The sequence below is a fragment of the Mirounga leonina genome, unplaced genomic scaffold (genome assembly GCF_011800145.1).
Source record: "Mirounga leonina isolate KUSES-001 unplaced genomic scaffold, KU_Mleo_1.0 Mir_151, whole genome shotgun sequence".
Classification (NCBI taxonomy): Eukaryota; Metazoa; Chordata; class Mammalia; order Carnivora; family Phocidae; genus Mirounga; species Mirounga leonina.
In genome coordinates, this window is record NW_023270377.1 from 79,738,500 (window position 1) to 79,751,002 (window position 12,503).

The window sequence follows — 12,503 nt, forward strand, 5'->3', positions numbered from 1 at the left end:
GGCAGATGAGCATTGCAGGAACTTGAGGGCAGAAGCACTGAAAGCACTTTTACGGCCATTTAAAAACCTCCCCCTGCCCCTCTTTCTTAACCCAGCAACCTGCAGTTTTGTAATTTTATAAGTCTGCATCTGTATATGGTAAGTTTCTACTGTATTCCCTCACTTCGGCACCATTTTTGGTCATCTCAGGAAGGTAGCAGGTACTTCTGGATTGTTGCTCCATGCCAGGCCCTGTGCTGAGCGGCCTGTGCCCATCTTTCAGACAGCGGCTAGGATGTGAGCCCCTCAAGCTCACCCCCCCACACACACTTAAGGGAGACCCTCCTCTATCTACCTGCAGAGCCATAAAAGGTATGGATGACTAGGAAGACAGACATGTTTGGCCCACTTCCTCACACACGAGGGCCCCGAGACTCCTGCAAGTGGCGGGAATGTCAGTGAGTAAATGCTGAATGCTCCAACGAGAGGAATGGAGCCTGCCCTGGGGGGTGGCAGAAGCTCCCAGACCCACAGCAGCTGAACAGTTTGAGTTGAAAATGAAGACAGATAAGTGAAGTCTGGGAAAATGAAGGCCCTTCATTTGCCAACAGGAGTGACATCCAGACGATCTTCAGTGGAAGAAATTTAAGCCAGCAACACATTTCCTCTAGTTTTCTGCTTTGGGGTGATGTGTAAAACATCAATTAATAACTTCTACTGCATGCCATCAATGGACTTGTAAGTGTCATTATAAAGAAAAGCAACTGCCTACTGTGAGCATGCTTGGGTCAGTAGCTTGTAAGACTTGTCTCCGTTTATTCCATCATGTTAGTGTTGGTCGTGGATGCTCGTCTCCTCTTGGAAATTGATTCCACAGTAACGCGGCCACCACGAGTTTTCTCTTGCTGTTTTCTCTTGCTGGAGCGCATCCCCATCATGAAAATTACAATGTCCATTTCCCGAAGACTGTGTGGGAAGCTGTGCTGAGGCAAGCTCTCAGCAAGGGCCCCCTTGGTCAACTACCTAAATAGCCGTCTCACCCTGCAGATGCCAGGGAAGAAACAAGGACAAAGCAGCCAGAGAGCAAGAGACGGGAGCTCCTCAGGGGAATCGTATTTCTGGTCCAACACTACCAATGACTGCTTCCTTGTATTTTTAATAACTCGGCTCTATTTCCTCTGTCATTGTATTTTATCTGAAGTACTCATTACCAGACTATCAGATACTATGTATCCCAGTAGAAAATAGGCTGGTGTTTCCCTCTGTAACTCGGAGCCCCGCCCTTCTGCCTCTGGGTCAGCATCAGGGCACGAGAGTTCCTGAGTCGGAAGGCCCAAGCACCATCCATGTGGGCATGTCTGCCCTGGAATAATGAGCTGGCTTGTGCACTCTCTGCTCACATGTGGTCAAGACCCAACGATCTTTTAAACCTGTCCTCATGCCCAAATTCACAATTCTGCTCACACTGTGTCCCCGTGAGCGCCCTTCTGCTCCTCTTCTTCCTCCAAGGCCTGGTTCTAAGCAAGGGCATTCTTAGCTCTGACACCCACCGACTGTTCTCTCCCTCACCCATGCTGACACCTTCTTTCTCTGAGCTCCAGCAGCCCTTCCCAGCTGCCCAATTCCACAGCACCTTGTTCTGCCTTGGCGCTACTAATGCATTCCTATGGACGAGTCTTAGCTTCCTAACCAGGCAGGCTTTCACCTTCTTCAGAGCACAGACTTTGGTTCATTTCTCTTGGTATCCCCCTCATGCTCCTTACCAGCATGGCTGGCCCCGAGCCTCGCACAAGGAAGGGCTCTGGCCACTGGCGGAGCTGTGTTGCCTGGGCACCCCCCAGGACCAGAGCTTGAGAGAGAAGAGACACTTCGGCCTCCAAGCATGCAACTTGTGGGGCTCCACAGCTCCTCCAGCCTTCAGCCTCCTGGTTCCATTCTGGAACCAAATAGATCCTCTGATTGTGCAGGCCAAGGTGACCCTTGGGGACCCCATGCCGGAGTGTGGAGTGGCAACCACCTGAGTGGGCTCTATTAGGTGGGATCACATAGAGAGTCCACACTGGGGAAGCCCTCAAGCAGCAGGGAACTTGAGATCACAAGATAGAAAACCAAGGTAGGCCCTGCCTTTGCTGTATCTCTTACTTGAATTCCTCAGATAAATGAAAAACAATCTGTTTATTCCCTGCCACCTGACCGCCGTATTCACTGTCCTAGCCCTGCCACCTTCCCTCCGTCCCCTGCAAAGGACCTTTAGCCCCTCCCTGTGGGCAGGGGTGGAAAGGTCTCGGTTCATATCTTGATTCAACAAAGGTTTATAGAGTGCCTCCTTTGTGTCCGTGAAGAAAACAGACCCTGCCCTCATGGAGCTCCCCAACAAAGCACCTGGAATAAGGTAGGAAAACATATTTGGGCAGTGAGGGTCAACAAACCACCCCAGATTTCGTGTGTCACGGAGTTCCAACATCCGGACAATTCTTTCATTTACAGAAACATCACCCTTAGCAGCTATGAGGCAGAGATTTCCAGTTAGGAACTGGGAGCCTAGGAAAGCCCAGGGTCAGTGGTAGAAAAAGTGCACTCAGGAGTTCCTGGGGTCTTCCTGATGGTCTTTGTGCTAGTTTCCCAGGGATTCCAAAACAGAGTGCAAGAGCTGGCCAGCTTAGAACAACAGAAATGTATTGTCTTATGATTCTGGAAGCTAGAAAGATGTGTTGGCTGGATGATGCTCCCTCTGAACATGTAGGGAACCCTTCCTTGCCTCCTCCTACTTTCTGGTGGGTCCTGGCCATCTGTGGGGTGACTCGGCTTGGAGCTGCATGACCCCAATCTCTGCCTTTGTTGTCACAGCGTGTTCTTCCTGTGTTTGTGTGTCTTTACATGGTTGTCTTCTTATAAGGACACCAGTCATTGTATTGGCTCCTTATAAGTAGGGCCCATCCTACTTCAGTACAATCGTATCTTAACTAATTACACCTGCAACAACTCTATTTCCAAATAACATTTCGAGGTACTGGGAATTAGGACTTCAACATATCTTTTTTAGGGGGACAGAATTCAACCATAACAGCAATGGACTGAGGAGAAATAGAGCCAAAGATAGATGTGCCCTCAGAGCTGGCAATCCGACAGGAGAAAGAGCTCCAGCAGCCCTTCCCAGCTGCCCAATTCTACAGCACCTTGTTCTGCTGACCACAGGACTCCCTTGAAAGTGGAAATATTTTCAGAACGCAGTCATGAACACAAGGGCATGGGTTAGGAAGAAAATAAGTCTTGCAGAGCAGAGTGAAGGGGAGAGAAAGTAAAGCAAGAATAAGGAGAGAGGAGGTTGCGGGAAGGAGGGGGCACCTGAGTCCAAAAAGACACATAGGCAGTGAGAGGCATAGGAAGCGAGGGCAGAAAGAACATTCTGAAGGACAGGAAACCACAGATGCAGTGTAAGAAATCTCATCTTTGCAAGTAATTATGCTGGAGGTCATTAAGCAACTTCCTGCACAAAGCTAGAAGGGCAGTAGGTATTGTGTCCGGCGAGCTGATAATCTTGCTTCATCTTGGTTTAAAAGGGGAGAAGCCCAGGATCATGGCCCTTTGAGCCAGTTCCCCTGAGCTGTGGACCGGAGACCAGGCTGACAGACACCCCAGCGAGGGGCCTGGCAGAAGTGCCTGGAGGAGCAGAGCCTGGCTGGATACTGCCTGCCCCGCCCCACAGCAGGGAGGCCCCGCCCCCAGGTCCTCCCACTTGGCTGTAGTTCGGGCTGAGAACGAATGAGTTGGGACGAGAGGAGCAGATTCCTCCATGTGGGGTTACAGGGAACCCTATATCACCTCCTTCCAGACACGGGCTGTACAAAGCACAGATCTTTGTGGAACACTGATCTATTCTTCAGGGTCACCCCTCAGGTTTAGAAAGGAGGTGGCAGTTCCCCCACAGCCTCCAGCCACCCAGCATCCTGAGCTAACATACGGGACTTCCAGGTCCTCATGGTGGGTTCTGAACCTGTCATGTCCCCCCCCAGTGTCCCTCCAAATGTCCCTATCTTGCATTCTACTTTGTTTCCTAATGGTTGGCAAATATTTAATTTGATAAGGCAATGTTATGAAAGGCCTAACATGTTAATGGATTAATGTACTATTATCATCAACTGACTCTCTTAGAGATTTTGCTTGCCCAGACCAGGAAGTCACTCTAGACATATAGTAAACGTCACTTACAGAAAGGACAGGGAGAGCGTGGGCAGAAAGAATGGATTAGGTTGCTGTGGGAAGCATGGCTGAGCAGAGGTGACTCTTGGAAAGAGGTCTTCTTGGTTATCACCCTGGGGGCTCTGGATGCTTGGCGCTGTACTCTTGGACTTGACTTGGCTGTACTACCTGCGGATAATCTCCAACTGGCCTGGGCCTCTGGTCCTGGGCTGTAGCATTTGGTTGGAGGACCTTCCTAGGTCTCTCCAGCTCTCTGGAGGTAGGGAAAGACCATCCATAAATTCAGTTTCTGTGGTAGAAAGTAGTGCCCTTTTTCCTATTTGAGGATTCTTCCAAGATAGGAAGAGTGTTCTATGTGGGCAGCTCAAAAGAACAACCGTCCACTAAAATAATATGGTGAATATTCAGAAGGGTCTCCCAAGACAACACCCGAATCCAAAAGAGTGCCTCTCCTGGAGATTTCAGGCACTACCATGGTGGATGGGGAGACTTGTGTGAGTGATGGACGGAAGCCCTAGGAGTCAAAGTTCATTTCCTCTGATTATAGATCCAAGTGCTGGTGATGCACTGACCTCATTAAGTGCCTTGCACACAGCTGATGCTCAACCACTATTTGTTAAATGAATGAATGAATTGTTGGGTCTCTCAGTACGTAACCACCTGCCCCAAATACATCAAGAAATGAAGCAGGATAGAATTATCAATCAATAAAATAAAATCTGAGGGCCCTGGGGTAAGTTATTTCATTGCTCCCACACCTCACTCTCCTTATCTTGCAAGTTCAGAAGGTTAGCCGATCTCTAAGAATTTACCTTGGAACAAACTGAAAAAAGAATCTTTGTCATCTATAAGACAATTAGGAATTTAAACACTGACCTGATAATTTGCTGATGTTAAGGAATGACTGTTAATTAATCATTGTTTAAGAAGAGAAATGATGATAATGGTTTGGTTTTTAAAAGGGCCCTTCAACATGGATGGACCAAGAGGGCATCATGCTAGGTGAAATAAGCCAGACAGAGGAAGACAAATCCCATATGATTTCACGTATATATGGATTCTAAAAAACAAAACAAATGAACAAACAATAACAACAACAAAGCAGAGAAACAGACTCATAAATATAGAAAACAAACTGGTGGTTGCCCAAGGGAAGGTGTTGGGGGGATGGGTGAAATGAGTGAAAAGGATTAAGAGGTACAAACTTCCTGTTATAAAATAAATAAATCACAGGGATAAAAAGTACAGCATAAGGAATATAGTCAATAATATTATAATACACTTATTATGGTGAGCATTTTGTAATGTATATAATTGTCAAATCACTGTTATACACCCGAAACTAATTTTTCATGCCAACAATACTGCAATTAAAATTAAAAACAAAATAAAAGAAAAGAAAAGGGTTCTTGTCTTTTAAAGATACATGCTGGAATAATTTTGGATGAAATGATACAATATTTGCTTGATACGGAATTTGCTTCATAATGAATTAGAGCAGGAAAGCAGGTCGGAAAATAGATGAAAAAGGCCCTGAGTTGATCATTGTCAAGACTTAGCAATGCGGATGTGGGGGTTGGCTGCACTGTTTTGTCTACTTTTTATACATTTGAAAATTTCCATACTGAAATGTTTTTTAAAAACTCACAATTCTCTTTTCCTGCAGCTCCTGTGGTGCCCATCTGAGCCAGAACTCATGGTGGACCCTGGTCATTGCTGTCCCAACATCTCTGGCTCCCTGGCTCTTTCTTACAAGAACCTTCAATTCTATCCACGTGTCCACTCTTCCACACAGCCCCTGTGACTCAAGGCAAGATGACCCCATCCCCACCTCTAGCCCAATTTAGTCTCAACAGATCAGGGCAAGCCTGCTAAGTGAAATAAGCCACACAGAGGAAGCTATCTGACAACATTTTCACTAGTGAGTGCTTCTGGAAGGACAAGGGATGAAGGAGAGCTTTGCCGGGACTCCCAAGAGGTTCCTTCTTACTCCTCAAGGGCCACTGGAAGCATTTTTCTCCTGCTGGAAGGAAGCAGATGGCCCCAAATGCCCAGAAGCCATGCTGCATCCTAGAGGAAACCAGGCCCAGGAAGAAGCCAACATGCTGAACAGCAGAGCAGAGAGATGAAAAAAACCCAAGTCCCTAATGAGCGTCTTGAACTGCTGGATCAAACAAGCCTGAAGTCCACTCTCTCTTATGATTCCCCGTTACATGATATAAAAAATGTTCTTATTCTTTTTTTGATTTTTACAACCAAGAGTATTTATAACCAAGAGAATCTTAAGAACCAATGCCCAGGGAATACTCGTCTTGACAGTGGTGGAATGGAGACTATGCTAAAGGAAGGGATGCCCCCCCGCCCCCGACCCCACAGTCACCACCATTGTTTGGGATGCAGGAAGCAGTCAGTGAAGGAGAAAAAAGAAGAGCGGTGGTTGGAGGGGTCTTTCAGAAGGTGGAGACATTGTCATACCCTCTACCATTTTCATCCCAGATAGACCGTTCTTCCTAATGTCAGGTCATCCTGCTTTGAATGATAGTCCCCTAAAGCTGCAGACACAGATCAAGGGTCACCTTTAGGAAAGTTATGCCCAGCCCATGCTGCTGTGGATAGCCTTTGGAATATGATGGCGCCCATTCCTTGGCAGAACATTCATCACAGAAATTATGCAGATCTGCTTTTAATTGTCACGGGATGCAGAGAAGAGCCCCCTGTGGAAGGCTCTGCCTTTCCCTGCATGTCAGAGATGGAATTGTGAGTCTTCTCCTCATCCAAGTGTTCTCTCTTCCTTCTCAAGTAGATTGAAATCCAGTGAATGGTGCCCTTGAATGGAGCCCGGCATGATTCATAAAGCAGAGAGTGTCTCCTCAGTTTCCAGTGGGAGCTGGTGTTGAACAGTTCCGCCCTGTTACTCCTTGCTCTGTCTCCTGTTGATTCATCCTCCCCTTTCCGCCTTCTCTGCCACAGCCCCAGTGCAAATCAGCGCCACCTGTCACCTGAGCACCGACTGCAGTGGCACAACGTCTCCCTGAGTGGATTCCTGCCTCTTCCTGAATCCACTCTTCCCCCAACTGCTAGAGTGATCCTTTAAAAATGCAAATCTGATGGCATCTTTTCCTGTCCTAGAACCTGTCAATCTCATTCCACTGCCACCCGTGGTCTCCATGCCTCTGCCTCCCTCCCCTCTGCTCCCTCCCTTCTTTTCCACTCCAGAATCCTCGACATTCTCTTACCTCAGGGCTTTCCACGTAGGCTGATCTCCCCGGGTTGGAGCTGTCTGTACTCCATCCTTCCATCTCATTTGCACGTAAGCAACTCCTTTAGGTCTTATCTTAATGTCACCTTCTTGGGGAGAATGTTTCTTACTCTGTCTCTTACCCGCAGCCAAGTTACATCCTCTTTATTTGCACCCACAGTACCTTGCCCTCTCCCTCACAATATTCAATGTAATTGGAAACTTTGCTTAACATCTCTCTTCCCCATTAGATTTTAAGCATAAAGAGGGTAGAGATTTTGTCCACGTTGCTCCACAGTCCATCCCAAGGACCTACCAAAGTATCTGGCAACATAATCAATGATTAGTAAATAAATATCGTTGGCTGCCTATCAGGTGTAGCCACGGCTGAGGCCCCCCAAAAGTATGGTCCCAGTGACCCCTGTGGGCCTCGTTTGACCTCTTGTATCCATGGAACCTCACACCTACCAAGTTCCTGCTCTAGAGGACAGAGCACGGAAAGGGACAAATGTAGACAGACTAGAGTCCAATTTGGAACCTGAAAGCAATGTTGTTGCCTTACGGAGAAAATGGCTTATTAGAATTCAGGACATTCCCCTCCCAAGTACACTTGTTTCTTACTGTTTGTTCTAAAATGTTTTGTGTGACTTAGAGATACAGACTAAAAACTTGAAACAGAAAGTGAAGGCTGAGAGGAAGAAAAGTCAGAGCCATTTCCTGTTCATGGGCAGTACATACCACGGGGGAGGGTGTCCTTGTCCTCCTCCTGCCTTGGCAATAAGTAGAAGCCTTTAAAGTCTCCACATCACATCAGTGCTGTCTCCTGGACTGCAGGCAGAGGGCTGGCGGGAGAAGCCATAGGTATGATGTCCAGGGGGTGGGGACCACATGAAACACCATGGCTGGGAACTGCTTGTTCCTGTCCCTGGGACACTCGAGTAGTTCAACTTCCTGAAAGGAGATGTGATGGGGGTTGGGGGGATTCACTCTTCTTCCTCCACGCAAGGCTGTCAGGCTTCCCTTTTCTGGATTACATAAGCCTCATCTCCACCCTGGGCAGGAGAATACCCCATTTTTTTTCCGAGTCAGCCACAACCACTAGAAATTCATTGCAAAGTGTCCCTCTGGGAAAATCATGGAGTCATTTTATCCCAGAGTCAGATGAGGAATGGTTGAGACTGTTCTGTCAGGAAATGGGTTTAGTTGAGGGTCAAAAGAATCCAGTGGCAGTTTCCTGGACCCAGCCAGGTGCCTAAGGCATCATGGCTTCCTATAGGTGGGCTTGGCCTCAGGGACTCTGGAAGCCTGCCATATTGGAGATGGGGAAGGCCAGAAGGTGGGAAGCATGGGGATGGTTTTCAAAAGGTACAGTGGTGGTGAGATGCAGCAAGCCTAGGCTTGAATTCAGGCCATGCAACTGAGCGCTCTCCACCTCTTTGAGTCTCAAGGTCCTGTGATAGGTTAGGTCTTGCTGGAAACCTGAAGAGAAATGCAAGTGGATGCCGTAGCACACAGAAGGCTCTAAATTTGAGAGGCAACTTATATAATTATTACACAGGGGCTGAGCTCAAAAACCTAACCTCCATTCCCTCCACCTCACCATGCCTCCTTCAAAGTGGTTTTCCCAACACACGAGCTGACTGCCAATCCTCAGTGAGGGAGCTTTCAGGGCCTCCCTGGGGTCCACATCAGAATTCTCAAATTTTTCCGCTAAAGTGTCCCTAACAAGAGTGAATGCATGCCTCAGAGCCGCACAGGTGAAATTTCCTTTAAGTCCCTCGTTCCATTTTAAAAATTCATGAGAATTAGGGGCACCTGGCTGTAGAGCATGAGACTCTTGATCTTGGGTTGTGAGTTCAAGCCTCACATTGGGTGTAGAGATTACTTAAAATCTCTTTTAAAAAAGTCATGTAAATTTGTGTATCTTAATTTGTAATATAGTCAGGCTTGTTTAATATAAGTATATTATTATCTTTAGCTATTCAATTAAAATGTACAGTTCTAGGAAGTTGCAGGGAGAAGGAGAATGGACAGTGAGGAAGTCAGGAGGACTTGACCCCTCACATCCGAACCCTTGTTTCATTCTCCCCATAATTTTATGAGGTAGAAACTTTTAAAAAAATCTTTATTCATTTATTTGTTTGAGAGAGAGAGAGAGAGAATGTGAGTGGGGGGAGGAGCAGACAGGGAGGGACAAGAAGGGGGAAAGAATCTCAAGCAAACTCCATGCTCAGCGTGGAGCCCAACGTGGGCTCAATCCCATGACCTGAGTGGAAACCAAGAGTCCAACGCTTAACTGACTGAGCCACCCAGGCACCCTGAGGTAGAGACTTTTAAAAAAGAATTAAAACATTACAGCCAGTACAAAGCAGAATGTGAGCATTCCCCACAGGGTAACTCCCTAAAAGAAACCCTCTTGAACAGTGCCCGTGGCATCTCTTTCCACTGGCCTTGGGTGTTGTTGGACGTCCCTGCCCCCTGCAGTCCATGAGGTGTGTCTCGATCGTACAGTCACTCACAGATACTGTCCCTACCCTGTCAAAGGAGAGCAGCAGTGTCCTGCCCAGAACCCATTCTGTTAACTCAATGTAAGCTTTGGCCTCAAGTTAGCTCTGTCAGAGACCAAGAGAAGTGATAGGAGGGACACTAACTTCTTCAGGCTCCTGCCAGATCTTTATTTTAAAAGTAGCTGAACCCGATGGGAACATGCTGTCCGGTGGGTCGTGAGCTGGTAGCCAGCTACTCAGGGGTCAGTGTACATAAAGAGAGGTGGTGATGTGGACTTCAGTTCAGAGCCTGGTGGGGAGAGGGTGGAGGTCATGCCATCTGGGACCCCTGCCCTGTAGAGGAGGGGCTGGGATTGGAAAGAAGCTACGGGCAGGTCAATGATCTGCTTGCAATGGGGGCTTCCAAGACCCAGGTCCTAAGGACAAAATAAAGCACAGGGTTGGGATGAAGGTCTATCTCCCCATGTCTATAGTACATCTGGGGCTTTAAGAAGGAAGGCACTGCTCCCAGAGATCCTGGCCAAAATGGCCTCAAGTGGCTTCATGGGCAGCAGTCAACAGTGAGGGGCCAGGCAGGAGGGCCTGAGAGCAGGAACTGTTCTTTCACACAGAGAAGTCTCCATCAATACCCAGCAGGAGCTTTCCAGGGGATGCCAGGGCCCAGGCAATGGGCCAGTATAACTGAATGTTAATGCTTATGTGGCCTAATAAGTATTCACATCCAGGGAAGGCTTGAGGAAATTCAGTTTAGAGAAGAATTCTGTTGACCAAGCATTTAATCATGGGATCTTTTTTGCCTATATATGTTCTGAAAACATCACCAAAAAGAAACAAACTGGAACTTATACGTGGAATGAGTTTGCCCCTTCAAAGTGGTACCTCAGGAGGTTACACACACATTCTAAGATGCTCATGATGTTTGCAGAAATGATCTTTGGGAAGCGACTTCAGAGCCATCTTACGAGTGAGACCTCAGAGTCAGCTGGTTTGATCACTCAACTTATTCTTCAGGCTTGTCTTTGAATAATTTTTGATTCCAAAGATAAAATTGTTCATCAAATGATTACGCTTTTTTACCAAGTCTGTTTCTCTATAGACTGTAAATTTCTTAAACCAATAGAGTATGTCTAGTTCATCTTTGGCTACACAAGACCTGGACAGGCACTTGAGAAATGCTTGATCAATATTTATTTAGCTCTGTGCTGGTTCACTCCACTCCATAGACCTATTTCTGCCACTGTTGTGTCTTGGACACATTGCAGACATCAAAACGTTTGACTTCTATTCTCAGGTGGCTTTTTGGTATTAAATAGTTAATATTTATCCCAGGAAAGGAAGGGTTGTTCTAAATCTGCACCCACCAAAACCCACAGTAGAAATGCCTTCTGGAATGAGCATCAACAGCGTAGCTTATTCTGTTGGTTGCCGTCACAGAGAACAGTCTGTCAACATTTTTCCCTATGATGCTTTTCTTTTGGGGGGCATAGAATAAAGATGAAAAATCACAGCTCTGGGAGCACACACAACAGAGAGCTGGCACTCGAGGGATTGATTATGTATTCACTTATTTATTATAATTTTTAAAAAAATGGCCCAGCTGCTTCAGCTTACACAAGCTGGGCTGAAATATTTCACTCGATAGTATTCTCATCTGGTGGTTATAATACTGGGTGATTTAATGCAAGGTTTTTTAACCCTAGAAGGAGAAAATCAAAATTAAGTAAAAAAATAATGTTAGTGCTTTGAACTGAGATTCAAACATTCAAGTATTTTCAAGAAATGGCCACTACCTTGCTCTCCCTTCCCTGTGAGTTGATCCATAGTAGCCACACTCTCCAGTGGTACATGTGGAAACCAGCTCACCTGGGAGAATTTTCCAGTTGCTCACATGTGTCTATCACTTGTTCACTTGTACCTTGTAAAATGCTCCCAGGTGATTCTGATGCAGACCTGTGGTTGAGAAGATGTGATCTATAGCCATCTGACCACTGCTGCCCTGTTATTTCTCTCCTGTGGTCACCATTATGCCTGATAAGTTATGTTTTGGTTAAATGATGGACTAGCTCAACTCTGTCTCAGATAAAAGGAGGAACTTACTGGCTTGTGTAACTGGAAAGCTCAGGGATGGTTTTGACACAAGACATTGCTTGATTCAGCTACCCAAATGGTGTCAAGATCAGGCTTCTCTCATCTCTTGGCTTGGCCCCCTCATGTTGGTGCTTTTCTCAGACAAGCTCTTTTGTGAAGGCAAGATGGCTGCTAGCTGCTCTGGCTTCGTAACTTCCAACTCTATTGGAAAATTAGCCTCTATTTATCAACTGTTGGAACGAAATTCTATGCTCTGACTCCCCTTGGTCCACTTGGGGTCGCAAGTATCCATCTCTTCTGTACCAGGTAGGATTCATTTGTAGAATATAGAAGCCACCCTAGATATTTAAAGCAGAGAGGGATTTAATTCCAGTACTGAGTGCTTGCAAAATTGTTGGATGGTCTGAAGGAGTGAGTTTTGTTTTATTTATTTATTTATTTATATTATTTATTTATTTATTTATTTATTTATTTATTTATTTATTTATTTA